The sequence below is a fragment of the Tinamus guttatus genome, unplaced genomic scaffold (genome assembly GCF_059628265.1).
Source record: "Tinamus guttatus ecotype Peru unplaced genomic scaffold, ASM5962826v1 Tinamus_guttatus_pri_ptg000266l, whole genome shotgun sequence".
In the NCBI taxonomy this organism is placed as follows: Eukaryota; Metazoa; Chordata; class Aves; order Tinamiformes; family Tinamidae; genus Tinamus; species Tinamus guttatus.
The window spans coordinates 411,781-433,506 of record NW_028288800.1 but is presented as its reverse complement, the minus strand read 5'-3'; positions in this window follow the sequence as shown (position 1 = coordinate 433,506).

The window sequence follows — 21,726 nt, the reverse complement described above, 5'->3', positions numbered from 1 at the left end:
AACTAGAAAACTGAGTTGAAACTAGGAAGGGAGAGATCAGATATTGTGAAACAATTCTTATGGAAGAGCCTCTATAGGGAGTGTATTATTTGTAAGCTGAATTAGGTATATAGTCAAGAATATACCAGATAGGAATAGTAGCAAGCTATACATTATATCTTTTGAGAAGATATATTGATCCATTGGAAAAGATTTAGGTTAGTTCAGCCTTTAAGAATAAACTTTTTAAGACAAGGCATAAAGTCTGCAAGCAGTATAAACTCATGAATTTTCATTGGGTTAAGTGGAAATATGGAAATATATACCAAAGTAGATTTGACCCTACGTGCTACACTGAGCATATTCCCTATTCACAGAATGCCCTCTAAAGGACAAATATAATACGTAATCTTATTTGATAATTTACATTCACCTCTCAGAATATCCTGGGGAATTATTAGCCTTTGACAGACTTCTTCTGGCTTTCATAATTAGCAGAAATGGAGCTCGTTAAAATTGAATTTATCCTTTGGATCATGCATAATTTTAAGACTTTTTCTATAACCTCATAAAGCAATAAAAGAAACTACTCACAGAATTTTCAAGGAATGGTGCATTGCTCTTGTCAGCTCCTCGTGAAGGTGTTAAGACTATGAGATTGACCTATAGGAAAGTGAAATTCATGCCTTTTAGAGCTCCTTTGAAAAGCTGGCCTTCTTTTCCTAGCATCTGAAAATAGCATAGACACGTAGGGAATTGTGAAGAGGGAGATGGGGAGCAGGCGTATTATTTACCCCTAGTTTGGGTTTGCAGTATTATTTAATTTATTGCCCATTGCAAATTTTGTTAGATTTAAAGCATCCTTATCATGAAGAAAACAGCACTAGTGTTGTGAAAGTAAAATAAAGGTATAACACAGTGCCACAACCATTCAGAGGGAGGACAGGGGTTGGTGCCTTACTAACAATGCTCATTGATGCAGGCAAATTGAATAAAAGTCAGTAAATTGCTGATGAAATGAGATTTGATGGGTAGTCTTGTTCGTTCCATGCTGGATTGTTCTCTATCACAGATTACCCTCCACTCTACCCAGCTTATATTTAAATAATAGGATCCTTGGCACTTTTTTGTTGTTGTTGCTGTTGCATTTCCAAAAGTTATAGCTTCTTCTTTCTGTTCACTTGACGTGGAAAAAGCAATCCTGATGGCAGACCAGCATTTGCCTGAATTGCACATTCATTAAAGCAGTGATCACTAACAAAAGTTCGGTAGTGTGTAAAGGTAACTGCAAATTGTTCTGGGTTTCAGGGAGAAGACTGAAAGGAACCATTGTGGAAAGAATTTGATGAAACTACAGGATATCATGATTAGAGCACTGGATGTAGTAGGCATAGGAAATTACTTGTTTGTACTCATTGACAAATACGCTAATTCTTTCACACAGCAATCATGGAGAAACTGAAAAAAAAAATGAGGCGGAACTCAAGAAGATGTCTATTATGAAATGTCTTCTAAAGTAAAACGAGTCTCAGAAATCCTTATAGAAAAATCCCACAGAATACAAGAAATCACACCTTTCTACATTTTATGTATATCGTGAGTTAATAAGTAGGTATATCAGAATTTAATAAATTGCTGTCTATATTAAATAATTTTATAAGCAGATGAGAGGTGGAATTTTCTGTTCCATTTAAAAATCTTTTGAGTCCCTCCCCCCAGTTGTAGGGAGCAGGGTCCAGAGGCAGCCAGGGGAGAGCTGGGCACTGCTGTGGGGCCATAGGCCCAAGGGATCAGGATTGGGATCAGTGGGGGTCCTGACAGGAAACTCCTGTGACTTTTACCTTTGTCTGTTCCCTTTAGCGTGTCTGTTGCATCTGTCTTGACACATCCATGAGCCCAGATGAAGCACATGCAGGTGCTGCTGTCTCAGTGAAGCTCTTCTGATTTAAACTGATTTTGCTCACTACGAGTCATACAAGGTTTACGTTTGAACATGGGTGTAGCAACTCTAAACGCCAACGAAGCCAGCTTCATCTTGGCAAGAAAAACAACCAACGGGAAGGTTGGAGCCATGTACATTGGGGCGTTTGTTACCCTACGGTAACAGACTTCTTTAGTGGCCGGGTTGGCGAATGACTGCAAAACACATGCTTGGCAGGCTGGTGGCTGAATGCAATTACTAAAAAAAAAAAAAAAGGCCTAGGTGCATTATCACTTTGGAAAGTGCTGGAGGTGTTTGGGATGTTCCTTTCCCCCAGCCCCTTGCTGCTGGGACTCTCCTGGGCCCTTCCCCACCTCTTTCCAGAGAGGCTTGAAAGGGAGTCCCATGTGTCATAAGGACAATGGCCACTCCTGCATGAGTGAGAAGGCCTTGAAAAGATGAAGGGGCTGTTACTGTAGCAGATCAGCTAATGTTTGCAGGGCATTTGGAAGGAATGAAGGACTCCAAAGTGCTTCTGTTTAATCATTATTCCCATGAGTCGCTGTCAAATCCTAGGGAGTGCACATGGTGGCTTTAGCATCAAGCTATGCAATAAGAGCAATTTATCTCTCCTTCTGGGGTAAGTTCCCAGCACAAGGTCCTTCCAGCTGCAGAGGTGGAAAGGAGAGTCTGTGTGCACAAGCACCACGTGCCTGTGGGATGTGCCAAATGATGCTGGTGCCAAAGCCAAGACACCAAAATGGTTAGGAAAGTGCATCATGCCCTCTTAGGGAGAGCTGGGGAGATTATGACTCGTTACTTAGAAACTGAACAAAGAAAGCTGGGGCATTTGGGCTAGCATTTTTCTAATCAATCTTTTTATCACTTTTTTTTTTTTTTTTCAGTTCAGAGTAAATCTATTTAAGGATCCCTGCTGGTTTCAAAGCAGGAAAGAGAAAGGTTTTTAATTAGAACCATACAGTTTATGTACCTAATGAATCAATAGTAATTGAATACAGTGGAAGCTTCTTCAAAGCACACTCATGGAGTATAGTAAATCCCCCTTTTAACAGGTTTAATTCCATGCCAAATGATTCTTAAAGATGATTCTCCATCATATGTTGTCCAGTATGCATATCGTTATAACAAGCTAATTAATTAACGTCGTAGTATACACAGCGGTTCTATCATTTCTTAGATTTCATATGTGAGTCAAGATTTCGTGTGTGTTATCAAATCAATAGATAAATAAACCGATGCATGTAGGGAAGAGCAATTCTTCTTGTGCATAAAAATGTTTTGTTCTGAGAGGCCATTACCACTCAGGAGTGAGACCTTGGGGAGATTATAGACAGTAGCATTAAAATGTCATCTCAGTGCTCAGTAGCAGACAGAAAAGAAAAAAAAAGTGTTCAGAAAAATTAGGAAAGGAATAAAAGAGAAAACAGAGGACATTATTCCTGCAGAAAATATCTTTTTGGTTTGCTCACACCTTGATAGTTGTGGTCAATTTTGGTCTTTCCATCTCACGAAAGATTTTTTAAAGATACTTTTCAATGATTTTTTTTTTATGTCTACTCATTTTAGCTAGCTTTCTATTTCTATTAGCTACTTGGTTGCACAAAGCTGGTGTGGACTAGAACAGTTCAGCCCTGAAAAAGCCCTAATTGAAGTCCTAGTTTTGAAGGCAGACTGCGCTGGCATTTGGAAGAGAATTCTACTGTTATTTACTAAATGGTCTACTAAATGTGCTGGTTCACGAAATCTCCCATCCTGAAAATGTCTAGACCCTGGGAAGGCATTAGAAGGAGACCGATCATAAGTGTTCCCTTTCCTTTCTCTTCCTGCATTCCCACTTGTCACTACTGCTGACCGAGTTAGGCTCTTGCTCTGAGCCCATGTGACCGTTCTTGTGTTATATTGTGTTATACTGGGCTCATGTATATTATATATATATATGTATATAAAATTTTTGAAGATGTATGTTAAGAAATGATCTTTGGATAGTCAGTTAGACTTGAATTTTACTTTGATGGCTTGTGCTGCTGATCTTGGTACTAGAAATTTCCCTCAGAAACCCCTGCATATTATATTAGAAGGTGTCTTTCTAAACAAGAAGTTTTCAACGAGCCAGTTAAATTATTTAAGCATCATGAGCTATCTAGACTCTAAATGACTGCAACAATAAAGGGTATTCATTTGAAGCAGCCACAATTTCCTGTTGATATTTTATGTACATTTTGATTTAAGTTTTATCATTACAACAATGCATAATTTTATGGGTGTATAGAAAAGCTGAGTATGGAAAGGAGGAGGGGAGAAATCTGAGGGACTGCAGACCTTCTTAGTCTTGGCATTTATGTCATTCATGGAAAAAAAAGCATTTTTTCTTTTATATATATATACATGTGCATATATATATATATATATACATATATATGTGAAAGTCTGTGTAGCAAGGAAATAAATCCACCTCTGGGTTGAACAAGGCAATTTTAACAATAAACAGCAATACTGCATTTGACATTTCTGGCACAAGGAATGCTATGTCTCACTGCAGTGATAGAAGTTATGAAGCATTTCCCTTAGATAGATGGTTTAGATAGGCGATGCGTGCCAAAGCCATAAAAAGATCATCAAACTCAGAGTCAAATTCAGAGCTTGGTCACTAAATTAAAGCTTTGTGTTTTAGGAAGAGAAAAAGAAGCTTTATGGTCTAATAGTCAGGAATGGCCAGGATCACATTTTTCTCTTTCACCCAGTTTAGCGCTTCCAGCTGCACTGCTTTCCCAACTGCTGCTCTTGGGAGAGGTGCTGGCGACCGAAGGGCCGCAGTTCCCAGTAAAGGACGCCTGTCCTTGGCACCTCCTTTTGTGGCGGTGGGGGATGTGGTCTCCTGGCCAGCTGGCATCGCCTTGGGTGTGGGATGAGATTAGATGCTACAGAGAATGCCTTTTATCACAGATGAATGACTAAACAAACCAATAACAGTAAATATTTAATGTGAGCCAGGCAAACCGTATGAGTCAACACCTCATGGTATTGCAAGATGCATTTTCTTAACAGTTAAGGTCCTTGAGTTCCTGTAAGTGTACTCTGCTAGTAATGATTTCAGACTCTGGGATGGCACGATGCGACTGTGCGGTTGTGCCAGGGACCAGGTCATATGGTCACCGGGAAGTGCTCTGTCTCCCGAGCCCTCGTGTGGCTTGAACTGTGCTCAGCTGGAGAACAAAGCACGAGAGATGTAAAAGCTGGCAAAAAATACCATTTCTTCACCCTGACTCGGGAGGCTAAAAAGACTTGTCATTTAGGAGATATGTAATCATTGAGAGATACGTAATATGCTTCTTAAAGATAGATCATCTGTAACTTATTTTTAGGTACAATTTAGCATGCAGTGGGAATAGCATGTATATAGATACCGGTTATCAGCACAGTGCAGTTGTCAGCTTTAAAACTTTCAGGGGAGAGAGACAGAACCTTGTGGGAGAGATTTAAAGAGAGCTCAGCCTCAAGAGATTCATATATTCCTGCTCTTTAAGTTTATCTTTTGATTGTGATACAAATAACTTCATCACCTGCATCCTGCTCATGTAGCTGTAAACACTTGCTTTGCTCTTGAAAAAAAGCTTTGCCAGACATGTGCTAGAATGAACATGATACTGTGCACCAGGTGTTTTAGCAGGAAAAATTTCTTCACAATACCTCAGGAGGAACATAATTTCAGAGGTTATTGTGTTGTTCTCGTTGTACCTTGTGTGCACACAACTCACAGTGTAATGTAGGCAAATAGAAAGGAGAAAACAGCAAGAAATGCCAGGGAACGCATCTGTGCAAAAACCATGAAGAGGAAATCCAGTTTAGGAAACATTTACATTTCCCCCTGAAATTTTAAACCGAGGGATGGTTTTAAACTGCTGTCTAACCACTGATTTCTGTTTCAGAACATTTGATTTTCGTGTGCTTTTCCCTTCTAACATGGCAATGCTTCTTCTTTGGTTAGGAGATATTTCCTTCACGGACAGGAGAAGAAAGAGTTAAGACTTTACTGGTACGTCACAGATTTTTTTCCTCTCCGAGCTTGGGGTAATGTATAGGAAGGTCGCTAAGCTTGGCATTTTTGTATTTTAATCCTCCTCCATTAAATTCTAATGACCAGTTGCTAAACGATGTCATGCATTTCCTGCTCCTTTTATGGGGAGCTGTTTGATAGAGCAGCAGCTTGGAAGCATGCAGGAAGCAGTCAGCTCTGGAATTGATTGCATTTCTGATAGAGCACTTTTGTACTGTATCCCTGGAGAAACTCTGCAAGTCCTAATGGCTTATGCTATCCTTGTAGCTGCAGCATAATAATTTGCAGAAGTACAGTAAAGACGGAAACAAGATCTATCAGCTTTATACCCCCTGCTAGACTTTTGTATTTTCTTTTTAAGCAAAGCAGATCATTGTTATTAGTGAAGGGGAGTGAAGAGCTTGGCTCTGAAAACACCTGATGTTTGTAAAATGCGCACGCATTTGAATTAGAACCACAAGAATCATGTCCAATTTGATCAAGGGATGTGAAAAGGGCAGCCGAACAAAAGCGGTGTTTGCATACATTGGCGTGGTGGTAATAGCTGTGTCACTTCTGTCCATCACATGGACTCATTAGAAGAGGGTGGGCAGCATTAAGCTTTGATATTCAGTGAGGATAAGAAATGAACAGGCTAAGGATAAAAGAAACAAAGGCTGGACACACCAGGAGGGTTTCATTATGCCCACAGACCAGCAGCCACATTCTTGGCTGGCTCCAGTACAAAGGGATGCTCCCCTTTATTTATTTATTTATTTTTCTGTAAGTCTGTCCTCGGGCAAATATTGGTTAGCATTGTGCAACTCCTACATGCTTCTTTCTTGGAAAATTGCTTTCCTTGATTTCTGCTAGAAATAAGCAAGACTGTCCCCTGAGTGAATTCTTCCTGATGTGCCAGATTTAGTGAGTGCCTGGGCGTGCAGAAAGCATGGAGAAAATAAAAAGCTTCTGGGGCTTATAAACACATGGTGCTTACTGTGGTTTCTGTTTTCCTATTTACAAGTGTGTGGATCCTGAAAAATATGAACACATAGAGCAGTGTTTTTGACTCTTTTTTTTTTTTTTTCCTGCAGGTACCTGGAATTTTAGCATGGAACTTAGGACCTGTATCATTAGTAATTTGCATAGCACATCAGTCATTCTGCTACCGTCAGGCTATCACAAACAATATCATAAAACTGTTTGGACTGGTATCAGCCCAAGCAGATTTCCCACGACACACTCAAACAATAGCTCAGGCCAGCTATTCCTCAGATCTCTGGTAATTTTGCTATTCACTGAACCACCTTGGCACCAAAAGAGCGGCTAGGCCAAGAAGTTGTGTTGCTGTATCTGGGGAAGGGCCTTAAAACATATCACCAAGTAGACCTCTAGCTCCTACTATAACTTAGAAAGGTCACTTACCTATTTCAACTTGCCCATTTACGAAATACTGATAATACAATGTCGTTATGTGCAGTGGAGGTTATTAAATTACTATTTTCAAAGCAGCTGGAGATTTCTAATAAAAGGTTCTGCAATAACAATGCCTGGGGAGGCTGCGAAGTCTTGCCATTGAAGTCCATAATGATTACCCTGAGAGAAGGCTGCTCTTGAAAATGCAGAGGCAGAAAACAGTGAAGGAAGGGGGTTTTATGCTAATGAAAGGGGAAAAACTGTGGAGATAACACCGCCTTGACAGCAGCCTTTTTCTGCTTTCCTTTCTTGAACAAATCTATTGGTTTCAAAATGTCTCTCATAGGAATAAGACACTGCTCATCCTGAGCAAGAGTATCAGATTGGCAGAATCCAGTCTGCTCCTTTGCCTAAAATTACAAAAATAAGCACATAAGAGGAATGGCAGAAGGGGATATGCAGCAGGTGATTAATGGAAATCTGATACAGTTGATCTGATTTTCACTAATGACGTCACTTGCTCATAACGAGAAGAGTTAAAAAGACAAATACAACTAGTTTATAGCGTGATTCCACATTTGTTAAATCTGTTCTCCCAAACCCCGGGGAGCAGTTAAAAATGTAAAAAACAATTTTCACATTTTTCTGGTGTTTTGTTTGATGTTTTGCATGCAAGTTAGACATGGAAATAGGGGCCAGATAGTAACTTGCACTGCCCTCGCATCTCTGGGCTGCTAGTAAAATTGAATTGATCATCTTCACTTACATTTGGATGAGATTTAGCTCTTTTGTGTGGACTGCAGAAGAGAGGAATGACTACTATTAATATATCTGTTTGGCAAGCATCAATCAGGTATGTCTTTCATAATCTCTTTTTTTTTTTTTGCAGCAACAAGGCAATATGATGCTTATGAGCACCATGGAATAGAACAGTAAGATGTTTCTCACTTAGAAGTCAAAATAAAATGCAATCTGGTCTTTTGTCCGTGGAAAGCAGAGAACTGACAAACTTTCAGAGCATCTTTCCTTTCCTTCTCCCTCCTGGATGGGAGAAGGATTTTGTGAATTGCTGAGAGATGTTAAGAAGGAAGAGCTGAGTTAGGAGTAGACTAATTAGTGCTCCCTTATTTCCAAAAGGTCTTTTCTTTGGCAGAATAATGATTATTTGCTTAGCTTGCACCTGTCAGTAACAGACTCCAGGGAATATCCCTAGATGCAATCTCCAGCAGCTGTTATTTGACTCAACCCACAAGTCTGGTTGTAGTCCATATTTGGCAATTTTTATAATCCAGTGATACCCACCAGTATTGTAACAATTCAGGAATACATTTCCAATTCTTCTTAAGCCAATTTCTCTTCCTGAATATTTATTTTACATTAGATTTAATGTTTACAATGGAGTATCTAATCCAAAAGCCTTATTGTGCCCTAAAATGCAAGTTAGCATCCCTAAGGAAATGGAAACATTGAGATCACACAGTAAGATATTTGAAAAGATGGTCAGAGAGAAGCCAAATGACATGTCAGTTAGTAAAATGCCCCTGCAGCAACCACATCCATTTGGGTGGTGGAAGTTTATACAGCAACATATCCTAAACAATATAGGGGGCAGCCAGCATGTCAGATGAGGCCTCAAAATTCCTGTGGCAGTTCACACATTCAGGGCCCAGGGAAACGTGCTGATCAGGATACACTGGGCAAAGAGTTTCATGTATTAAGAGTTATTTTGTACGCATGGATCTGTTGGATCCATGGATTTTCTATCTTTAAAAATGAGTTCCACTTCAACTTATAGACTAAAAAAGAGGCAAACGAATGCTTAAGTAGCTGTTGAAAATGCACCATAATTTTTCTAGTTCTCATCTATCCAAAATATGTTTCTACTTCATTTCTACCTCTCATGGTGAATTTGCTTTGTTGGTGATGCCAGTGGCCTGTCATCAGAAATCTCTTCTTACTTGAATATTTGTAGTCCACAAGCAAGTTGTCAACCCTTCGAAGTCTTTCAGTATGAGGTATCCTTTCAAAATTTGTAGCAGATTTTTGAAAGAATTACTGTTATAACACTAGTAGTTTCATTTGTGTTGCATACAAAGGAAATACTCCATGAAATATCTGTTTCTGCACACACATTTCTATTTACAATCCTAGTCAAGGCAGTACCCTTTGTTTAACCAATTGCATACTGGGGCACCCAGATCTTCATCATTGGCACTGCATTCATGAATTCTGACACTAAACCTACCCTCTTTGTTCATAAATGTTTGACCTTCCATCTGGCTGCATTAAAATGCAGTATTACTAGACAGTTTGTTGCCTGCATTTTTCAAAAGATAAATCCTAGTGGCCTATCACCCTTTAAGTGCAAATACTACAGCTACTGTGCTGCGACAGAAGGCTCTGTTCTGAAAGCACTTTGATTTGCATTATTTCCTTCTCTCTACCCAAGTACTCAGTGCAATTTTAAGTCTCCAACCTAACATGATGTAACACTGTGAACACCTATCATCTAACACTACGGCAGAGTGGTCCAGTTCTGTACTATGCTGGTCGTAGCTGTATATCTTGTGTCTACTCACCGCTTGTCTGAAACTGCTGTAACCAGAGCCCTATTGCTAGAATCAGCTGTAAAGAAGAGGAACAGCCTAGAAATCAGCCCATTTCCGGAATGGGGGGAAAAAAGTTTGTACTATATTTACTACTATTGTTATAATCTTTGGGGCTTACTCAGCAGTTTTCCCAATTTTATGTCAGCAGCATTCAAAAGTCAAGGATCCTTGCACAGCTTACTGCTGAAGCAGCCACAACTCTGGATTCTCTTGATTGTGTTTGCAATTAAAACTTGAGATGTAATTTTATTAACACATTTTTTACATGCAATACTATGTATTACTACATGTAATATTCCAAACTTTAATTTTTCAACATATGCACGATCTTTTGATTTTAGTATGACTTTAGATACATTTTGCTGTTGCAAATAATGTATCCACTAAAGTATATGTTTAACACTGCTCCATTTCCTCTTAGGATACATCCCACAGTAATCTTCAGCAACAGAATCATGTAAGGTCTGTTTATTATTTTGTGTTAATTTATTAAGCGACTGGAGGATCCATCATATGAGGAAAGACTAAGTGAGTTGGGTCTAGCATGGAGAAGGGAAGATTGAGGGGGATCTGATCAATATGTACAAACACCTGAGGGGAGAATGTAAAGAGGATGGGGCCAAACTCTTCTCAGCAGTGGCCAGTGACAGGACAAGGGGTAATGGGTATAAATTAAAACACAGGAAATTCCATCTCCATATGAGGAAGAACTTTCCTGTTAGGGTGACAGAGCCCTGGAACAGGCTGCCCAGAGATGTTGTGGAGTCCCTTTCTCTGGAGATCTTCAAACTCTGCCTGGATGCCACCCTGTGCCTCGTGCTCTAGGAGTCCCTGCTTGAGCAGAGGGGTTGGACTAGATGATCTCTAGAGGTCCCTTCCAACCTCCACCATTCTGTGATTCTGTGATTCTGGGATTATTAGTCCAAGTTTTGACACACTCCAAGATTTTTTTTGTCTGTTTGTTTTCTTTTGCTCTGGCACATAAGGGAGTTAGAAGAACTGATATATTCCACAGATTAGATGAAAATAGTCATATGCATTTTTTTCTACAGATTATTTCATTTTTTCTAAATATGCTATCCATTTAAATATTATCTTATAATCATACATTAACTTGTTTAGTGTACTTACATACTCATGGTGAACACTAAAAAGAAATTGTTGTGACCTTTCGTGCTATTTCTGATTTAAAAATGCATCATTATAGCATCAATTAAAATTATATTTCAAATTTGAAAAGGTGAGAGAAGTGCAAGACAAGTCACAGCATAAGAACTTACATGTTCTAGTGGCATAAACCACTAAATATTTCTTAAAGTCTTCTGATGCATAAGAGAATAATTGATATGTTTTTCATGATATCTGACTCAGAGGACAACAAATTACAAAACAGTGTCAGAGGATGTATAAATTCCCATATTTCTCTTGCATCAGAATCCTTACTAGGGAAGTGTTATTTCTAATGATTATGTAAAATATTATTCCTAAATGTATTCTGAGCTCCTAAATTTTAATCCAATGACCACTGATGCTCTCAGGGAAATTAAAACAAATGAAAATACTCGGATAACAAGTGATAATATTTGACTGCTGCTGGGAGTGGGTACTCCAGGTCTTGAATGCTGCCAGATACAACTTCATTATCAACACTGTGTCCTGCCACAGTAAATTTTCTCTGACATAAAGATCTTCTGTTATTTTGGACTGATTTTATTCTGCCACTGTTTCATTCTGATTGTGCCTTATATCTATAATAACCATTATTAGAATAGTCTTACAGTCTTTCAGTTTTAAATCAAAGTTGTCATCTGCTCAAATTTTGTTGCTTGAACAGACTCGTCTATTTGGATTTGCTTGACTTTTAGAAATTATAACATCAGATCTGAAAAGCTTTCCATCTATCTAGTAGCTGATATCTGGTAATACACATAGAAAGAAAATCTACAAATTGGTGAGTGGAGATGAAAAAATAGAGTAGTAAGTACAGATCAGTTCATGGTTTCCATTCTTGGGAATGGTTTAAATGTTTAGAAGCTTTTAAACTGATGCACAAACAGTTACTGAAATAAAGCTAAAGGAGCACCTGTTCATAGTTAAATACAGCAGCAGCATTCAGAATAGTTTATTCCACCTGACATTTACTAATCGGTTTTACTTCGGACCAAACATGGAATTACTAAATAATAAATGTAATAAAAAAGGTAAAAGTCAGACAACAGTTCCTATGCACCTGGGGTTGCTTTCCTATATACACCAGCTAAATTAAAATCTGACAAGTGGAAATACATCCATTGCATGATCAAATGACGAAGGTTTGAATGTGCAAAATACACCGCATGGATTGCGTCCACCCCTCTGTGAGCGAGACAGTAAGCTCCCTGTCTCGATCTCTGTGCAACGCCCATCAGAGGGAACCTGCAAAATGATCACTTCTTGTTCCCCGAGGACCAGCACGCTAAGAAAATTGAACAGCTCTAATAATAAAGTCCAGCTCGATGGAATTCGGGGTATCAGAATGTAAATCAGTGTATCCCATCAGCAAGCAATAGGAAAGAAACCTAGGGGAAAAGTGTTCTTTAAGATTTCCCTAAGCTTTCTGGTGCATTTCCTGCAAGGCGTGAACGCATGCACACTTCCACACCCCGCACATACCTGTGCTCCCATGCACATGTGCACACCCTTTCTCTCTCAGCCTCATTCGATCTGGAATATGAAATGTGACAATCGCCTTGCACTGCGGGAAGGACATCTGTATACCATTGCTTTTACCAGCGGCAGGAGTGAGGAGAAGGAGGATGATGATAATGGAATGAGAAACACCACGCATTGCATCCTCGTGGTTACTCACACAATCCCAGCAAAATCAGCCTGTCTCCACACCAGGACTTGATTATGGAGGAGCCCAAAATTACCCCACTCATGATCACTGACTTCTCGACCAGAACAGAAAGTAGCAAGGAAAACAAAACTTTAAAGGCCCGTTTTTCTTCCTCTATCAGTTTAAAAGATTTAGCCTGTATTAAGGGAATATTACTCTGCTATGATGATGAATTAGGGTTCATTTTTAGTGTTATCTCTGTGCAGGTTAAATTTAGTCATTGGTTCAGAAGCACTTAAGCCTTGTGCAGGGAAGAGGATGTTTCGATTCCTCAAAGCCTGTCAACTGAGCCCAAGTCACCACCAGCTGAGGAGGAAATAGGTCTACTATAGGTGTTGCCATGTCTGCCTTCCCTGTTTGCTTGTCTTGCATATCCAAGGCCATCTTAAATAATGCTAAATGCTTAAGTTTAGACAAATGAATTTTACACTGGGTGTGAAGTTTCTGTATCTTCACTATCATGTAATGTTACTATAACATTTTATGTGCATCAGTCACCAAATTATAATTTCAGGTCTGATCACATCTTTCTGCCTCAATAGTTGTGACTGGGAGGACGAATTCTTGAGCATTGTGAAGGCACAATTAGTGGCATCCATAGGGGAACACTGGTGGGCAGATGTCCCTTCTAGATGTTAAATTAGGGTGATTTCTATAAACTATGTTATAACATTATTAGCTCATATGATTCTGACAGATGGACTTCAGGTCTACTAAGGAGTTGGTCACTCTCTTCTTTGGAAATCACCGTGTTAACAGGAAACAGTAAATTATACTGTTTCTTTTTTTCCATGTGTTTGTCCATCACCACCTGTCTGTTAGCCTCTTCCTTAACTTCTCAGGAAAGTGATGATTTGATACTCTGCAGACCCACTGCTAGGTACACTAAGGTGTTGGGAGTCAGGTTTGTGAGGTCAGCCAGCCCTCACAAACCTGAGTGCCAGTATCTGACCCTTCCCAGAAATAAGGAGGAGTGCAATGCGTTGTTGGTAGGAGGTTGTATTTCTGTTACCTAGAAATATCTGTGTATTCAGAATAGAGGGGACTGAAATGCCCACTGTTGACATATTATGTCTGAATTGCCTCATTTTTTCTGGTAGTCAGGTACTTATATTTTACTTTTTATGTGGTATACACTTTAAACAGTACTTCCTAAAGTAAAATTAATAGTGGTTTGTTTTCTGCCTTCACAGGCTTATTCATTGTTATTTAAGAGAATAAAACTGAAGATTCCATTCTAGGAGACTGGTGCTTTCTAAATCTACAGCACCTTACAAAGAATCAAATAGAGATTTGCAGACATTTTAATATGTAAAACGGAAAACTTAAAAACATATTTTGTGTAATGAAGAAAATCAACAGTGAGGGCTAGGTACAGCTGAATTAGGGTTGCTATTGCATTGAGCCCAGTTTAATTGGAGATTTGGGCTGTAAACTTGCATGGTTTGTAATACAGTGACAGGTGTTTTCTGTTGTGCTTCTGTTTCCCAGTCTTTAAAATAGCTAAAATGGTGCAGGCCATCTTGGTGGGGGCAGTCTTCAAGCTATTGTTACAGGACTCTTAGGGACACTGAAAATCACCCTGATGCGTAAAAGGACAAATATGAATGGGGATGGGAGAAAGCAGCATTGCTTGATAGAAGTAGTTATGATTTTTGTGTCAAGATGAGAGATAGCAGAAGAGCCAACAAGCTGTTGAGTAGGAGTGCAAAGAGAGATGTGAGGAAAAGGGGATGCTGCGTAAATAAGCCGGCCAGAATCAGATTTTTTTCTTCCCAGCTAATTCTCTTGCCTGACTTGCGTCCCTCCTGGCACAAAAGACAGCTTATCAAAAAGAAGATCAAGCAGGGACTTGATTACAATGTCTAAGTGTCCTCCTGGAGTGAAAATATTAAATGGCCTCTGTGTGGGCAGCCCGAGGATGGGTGGCTGTAAGTCAAAACCTCAGAAATGGAAATGAAAAATAGCATGCACATTCATATTGAACATGAATAGCTTTTGGGAAGATGCATCTGTGCTACACTCAAATTATTGCACTCAGAATGGAGATAATTGAATGAAAATCTTTGGCTTCTGCTAGAAAGATGCTCTAATGGTTTCTTTGGCTTTAACACGGGAAACTATGGCAACAAATGGCTACAGTAATAAGACTCTTTCCCTTCATTAAACATAGTAGCTGCTCTTGAAGAATCTGTCACTGTCTTCTTCCCCTGAAAGTCTGCGCTACAGAAACTCCGCTCTGGAATCGAGGCAGGCTGTTGGTGTCTGGCAGAACTTGCTACACGTGCAGGTGCTAGTGATGGCAGAGATCAAGGCTATTTGTACATCCCGACGTCCTTAAAATGTCACACTTTTAGTGCTGTGAAAAACATTGATATGCTTTTCTTTCTTGGCAGTTTTTTTAAAGTAAAATAACAATGACATACTCTCCTCTGGGTATGTATTTCTACTGAATTCACAATGCTGAATCTTCTGGTTTTGTTTGAGTTTATAGTTCATGCGCCTGAAGAACAAAATATGCAATGGATAAAATCACTTGCTGGAAGACTTGCAGTGTAAAAGGATAACTGATGTATGTATATATATATCAGTTATTTTAAGCTTTCCTGGTTAATGAGCGGTTAATGAGAGGTTGAACACTGGTTAATGAGAGGTATTGCATTAGCATCCACATAGCATTTCTTGTACATGTATACTAGAACTCCATGCATTTAGATGAGTTTTTGTATGAGTTTACAAGTGAAAAGCATCCTGCCAGAAAGCAAAATGAATCTGAACTGTATCAAGATCCTTAGACTCTGTCACTGCTGGGAACTTGGGCATTTTTGCAAGTGCCTTAAATATATTCAAATGAAGATTCAGGTTTGAATACAGAGATTTCATCTCATATTATTTGTCACTATATTATTTTGTGATGTTCTCTTACTTTGGGACAATCAGTTCTTATTTCCAAGGTTAGCAGCCCTTTAAGATAAACAATGTTGTTCAAATCTCTGCATCCTATTGCTGTTGTCTGCCTGCGAGGGAAGGAGACATGGCTGTTCGATTGGTATTCAGCTCACATCCTCAGGCTTTCCCTTGCACCAGAAAGGCCTTGCTGGAACCACTTTTATGTGTGATGAAAGCCAAGCACCTGAAACACACATTTTGCAACAAGGGATAAGTTGCAGAGTCACCAAATAATGTAGCGTAAAGGAGCCTGCCTCTAGTAACACATCTATCTCTACGAGTTCATGTGGATATTTAAGTATCCATATGGACATAATGAATGCAAATAAATTAACTGTGCATAATTATATGCTTACTAATATGAAAGGATGTGAGCTAAAATTTCACTTATCATGCTGTACCATACATATTTTGAAACTTGAACAGGCAGGGTTTTTTTCTTCTTTTTTCTTTTCTTACTCCTAGTAAAGAGTTTGTGCATGTGTGTGTGTTTTATTAATAATTTTATGTTTTATTTTTTAAATGTTATCATCAAATATCATCATCAAATATATCATCAAATAGTATGACTTAGGAGAAGAGGTCTTTGTGCACAGGAAGGTAAATTTACAGAATATTTTTCTTCATTTGGACATTAACAGTTTCCATTACATATAACAGATGCCAGATAAACATGATGTCATCAATTATAGAGTCATCTGTAGCTGGCTAGTGATTTTATTTGCTTAGCTAGTTCAGTGTAAAATGTTGAGATTTTCAGTAGGTTTGTGTTTGGAAAGAAAATATGATGTCACTACAGAAACATGGGTTAATTCACAGGAAAATGATGATTAAGTAATCTGTTTAAAAAAAAAAATATTTTCCCAAAGGCTAAGAATCCATGTGCTTAAGAGCAGAATCAGGAACATTAATTATGAGTGTGGGGTAAAAGATTTCATCTTCATTTGAAATTTGCCTTGGGGCAACAGAGCAGTATCAAACACTTGTCCCTGGCTTCTGGGCATCTTTAATTACCTGCCTGCAAGTTTCTAAACGTCAAGGATCTCCTCTGTGTTGCCATGACAACATCCTTGCTATCAGCATCCTGTGCATTTCTGTCCATGCTCAGGTCAATCAGAAACCCGTTTGAGTAGCTAAGACTATGTGAAAATAATGCAGATGTATAGAATGGAAGATGCAGAAACTGAAAGGGTTTTCTGCCTTCCCCTCGCAGCTTGTGGTGGCGGCTGCCAATGAGGAAGACTCGGTGGGGATGTCTGATGCATACAAATATAAATGCTTGACTTGGTTGTCTTCCTGAATGATAAAACATTCATCTCTCCACGACTCGTTAAATCTGTCAGGTTCCTCGTGAAGTGTCGCATGGGAGGGAAAGAAATAAATAAATAAGTAAAAAGAAGGCAGTGGAAGATGGGAGAGGGAATGCACAGCGGCTGGTGGAGTGCGGCTGTCTGGCTGCTGACAGCTGAGACCCGCGCACAGCACCTGCGGCTCCTGCTCCTCCGTGCTGCTACGGGAGCTGTGCTGCTGCGCGCCCAGGGCTATGACCAAGGAGAGCTCTTCAGGCCCTGTCACATGATCTGCGCCCTGGACAAGTCCTCCTTGGCTCTCTGTGGTGACCACAAGGCTGAATTTTGGGCTCTTTCATCCTTAGGACTGTGCAAAATCACCCAGCTGCAAGATCTCTGGGATATAATGTGTCAAAACCAAGGCAAGCACACATGAAGGCTCACCCTTTCACTACTGCTTGTCATTGCATCTGAATGTGCTGGCCCACTGCTGTTCTCCTGACCTGCTCAGGAGAATTCAAACTCCCTCAGCCAACTATAATACGTGACGGGTTCTTCAACTCTTGGTGTGCAGTCATCAAAATCCTTGAATACACCTTCCTGTGCATATAAGTATATGTGTGTATAATCGCAGCTACAGCGCAAAATTTATGCTCTGTTTTTATGGACCCCATAAGCGTGAGTGCACTAGGTTTAACACTCATTTGTGGTTGCTCCTGTTAAAAAAAAACCCAGAATGGTAACTGTCCTGAAGTGTCGTCTTGCACACTCTCAACCAAATTGATATCACATTGCAAGTGCCAGGAATGACATATTCCTGTATACTAGTAATGAGTTCAGTACAGGAGGTCACTTTTTGGTAAAATGAGACAAAACGTAAACCAAGATTTAGAGAAGGTCAACTCATCATAATAGGGCAAACTAAATCTTAAAGTTGGCTTTAGGAAAAAAATGGAGAGTTAACAGATTTTTGGCCAAGCTGGCAGTTATGCTTGTTACTCTCTGCAGCCTGGGTTCTCTATGTTTTCCACCAAAACATTAAGGCCATATGGACTGAGGGAAACTTTGCAAACTATTGCAAGGAAAGATTTAGGTAAGTGGATATACAGATTTAAATTTTTTTTTTACTGCCTTTCCTTCCTGTATGTTTTGTCTCTTGTGGTACAGAAAAAAAATGTGGATAATGAGTGAAGAATGGGAGATGTTTTTGAAGTGGTGGCAATGCATGTTTTTTTCCAGAATTACAACAGGAAATCTCACTGAATAAAATGACCAAAAAATCACCAAAAATACAAAAATCATCAAAATACAACTGAATCTTTAAAGCATAAGTAAAGCAACAAAGAAATGTACCGTGTAATGAACCTACAAGAATTAGTAAAGATCACCTCTTGTGTTGTGGATATATTATGAAAATGTTGAGAATCACATGTGATTTTCTCTCTATGATTTTTATGCAGTAATTCCAGGTTGCAAATATTCCTCTTTGAATCTCTTTACTTCCTTGCAGTGAAATAAACACAAGCAAAAAAATCCCAAATGCACATCTTTTTATAGGCAATCCGAAGAAGAGAGTTCAAGGAAAAATCTGTCACTTTCTATTTATTTGCAGAGGTTGGCACATTATAACATTTTAAACTATTGAAAACATGCGATTCTTCATTTTTGCATTACTAGTACTCTTAACATATGGAATTTCTCTAGGAGTTGCCTGAGTTTCTCTGCTCAAGCCATGCATTTACTATATATTCAATTCAGCGATTTAGGAAAACACTATTTGAGAGGAGAAAGAGGCTGTGTCAAACTGTCAAGGTCATTAACAGGATCAGGAGAACAAAAGGCTGAGGTGCCTCCTGCATATGGATGGGGAACGTATGTTGCTGTGAAGATTTAATCTCTGATTCTATACACTCCTAGATTTTGCGTCTGCTTACCAAACTGGGATCCTAGTCTAAGTTTTGAAAAATTCCATGGAGTGAGCTGAAGTAGTAACCTGCTTGAACACTAATCTAAGCATTTCACAGATAAATAAGGGTTGTAGTTACGCTACTAAATCTATATTTGGGTACCTGAACAAGTGACCTGATTTCCAAAGAAATGAAGCCAAATTCTGAACTAGGGTTTTTGCCGACGCCTGTGGAAGCTGTGTAAGAACCTTTGAAAATTAGGTCTTTCGTTTCACAATTCTGAATTTGGAATAGGACTCTAATTTTATGCTCCTAATTTTTGAAATCTGAGAATGCTTGAAGCCCATGCTTCAACGCTGTCTTGCTTTGAAGACTTTATCCAAGTTAATCAAGCTAATCTATTAAAAAAAACAAAAACAAAACCCAAAAAAGCCCTCCTGTCTGCAGTAGTCTTCTCTTATCTTAGGGTTTCTGCTTCTGCAGAAGCCTATATCCTGGGCATGGGAGTGGCAGGTATTGTGTCTACTGTGCTTGTCCAAGGAATATTTATTTGGGTGGTGAAGTGACGGGAGGGTGTACAGGGAAGGAACATAGACAGTGATGCTACTGACAAATAATTCAAACTTTTTTTGTTGTTTGTTTTAATTTAGTACTTCTATGTAGTATTTGTTTAGCTGTGACAATAGCCACTTGGTAGCAAATTTTGCAGCTTAGCAAGCCAGCTATCTGCGTATATGCAACTGCAAATTAAAATGTGATGATAGTTTAAAACTAATGAATTTTGCTTAACAAACACAGTGCTACAGGTTCAATTACCAAGGCTCATCCAATGAACTGAGCCCATTTATCCACTTGAGCCCATTTATCTCCTCAGTACTCAATACTATTTCATCCTCTACCTGTTTTCCACTTGCCTGGGATGTGATAGATTAAGTCAGGAAACCTCCATAACTAAAGATGTGAGTTACAAGAGTTTGTACTAACAACCAGAAAGCAGAAAATCAGAGACTACAGTGGCTTATTTCCTCTGTGGGTTGACATGTACGAGGGACATATAACACATCCACTGGAGGGCTGTGTATATACTCAGGCATAGGTCTGTACCATCTTCATCAATTAATGTGAACTTGACAATACTGGTCACGTGAATTATCTTGTCTCTTGTTTATTTAGGCTGCAAGTGCTTTGATTCAAGGAAAGTCTCTTGTCTCCAACTAAGGTTGTTTGCACTGTTCTCAGCTGGATCTCCAGGTGACATTGCCAGATGACATCATGAGGAGATGGCTACCAGTGGCTGATGGGATGCGTCCTGCTCCATATAAGCAACCGCAAAACTGCATGTACCGCGATGCAGAGAATAACTAAGACATGCCCCGTGTTCTGCTAAAGAGATGGTTTATTTAGTATGATGCTGTTTTAGGGCTTTACAGAGATTTCATCAGGACACAGGGAAGTTTGCTTTGGAAACATCAACTAATCCTTGTGCTTGGAGCCCATTTAGACCTCTTTAGATCCTTCAGTGATGCATGGCAGTCTGCCAGAGACTTCAGAGGAACCTGTCACAGCTCTTCAGCTTCATAGCTGGAATCAGAATAACCTGGAAACAGCTGAGAGTGTCACATAAAAATGTAAAATGCCATGTAAAAATGTGCTTTAAGATCATCCTTAGCAAGCATCTTCACTACCGCAAGAAGAGTAATCCTTGATAATTTGAGTGTGTTGCCACCTTTATTGGCAACACAACTGAGCCATTTTAAAAGTGGTACTGGCTTTGTATTTCTTCTTTACTTAATCCATAGAAGACTGCTAAGTATATAAGTTAAAATTTTGATAAGATTTTGCATGGTGAAATCAATACAAGAAAAATGGGCAGTACTAATCATCCAGTGGTTTAACCATACCCTTGTTAAAGCTGGAAAATCTGGGCAGGACATATCTAAGTCTGAGTTCTGATTTATTTCTCTTCTGACTCTCATCTCATCCCATGGGTGTTGAGCAGCTGATGTAAACACCTGGAGACCTAGATCCAAACTAATTTATTCATGAGATGGCCCTTCTTCTTGTTGCTCATCCTTTTGGAAATTATGATGAGATCATAACTTTTTAAGAAGATGTTTAAAAAGATCATTTAAGTAATGAATAAAATAGATGTTTTAGCTAGTGTATAATATGAGGATAATATAAGTCAACCACCGTACACGTGGTTAACTTGTATGAGAATAACATATATTAATACAAATAAAGGAAGGAAACAAACTTTATCTCATCTAGCAAACTAAACAGGGCACGTTCTCTAGTCCTGAGAGCAAGTAACACAGCAGAGATTATATCCACACGGTTGAAACTTATAGGAAATTGCTAGGAAAATTCAGCTTGACAATCTCATCTCTGTCTTCTTTTATATACTTTTCTTCTGATAATTAATGAATATAATGAATATAAGCTTTGCCATTCGTGTCTCTGTTTCCAGTGAGCCGCTGTCCAAATCTCCCTTTTCGCAAGAGGGTGGATGTTCTATTTCTCTTGCACTAAGAGCAGCTAAAGAACAGTCTTCTGGTATCAAGGAATACATCGAGTGAATTGTAGCAACGCATTTTTAATACACTTCCTCCTCCTCCCACATGTTTTTGTCAATGAGACATGCAATGAAGAAAATAGTATGGAAGCAAGTCAATTATACCACTGGTATGTACTTATTAATTATTTGAGATTAAAGATGTATTT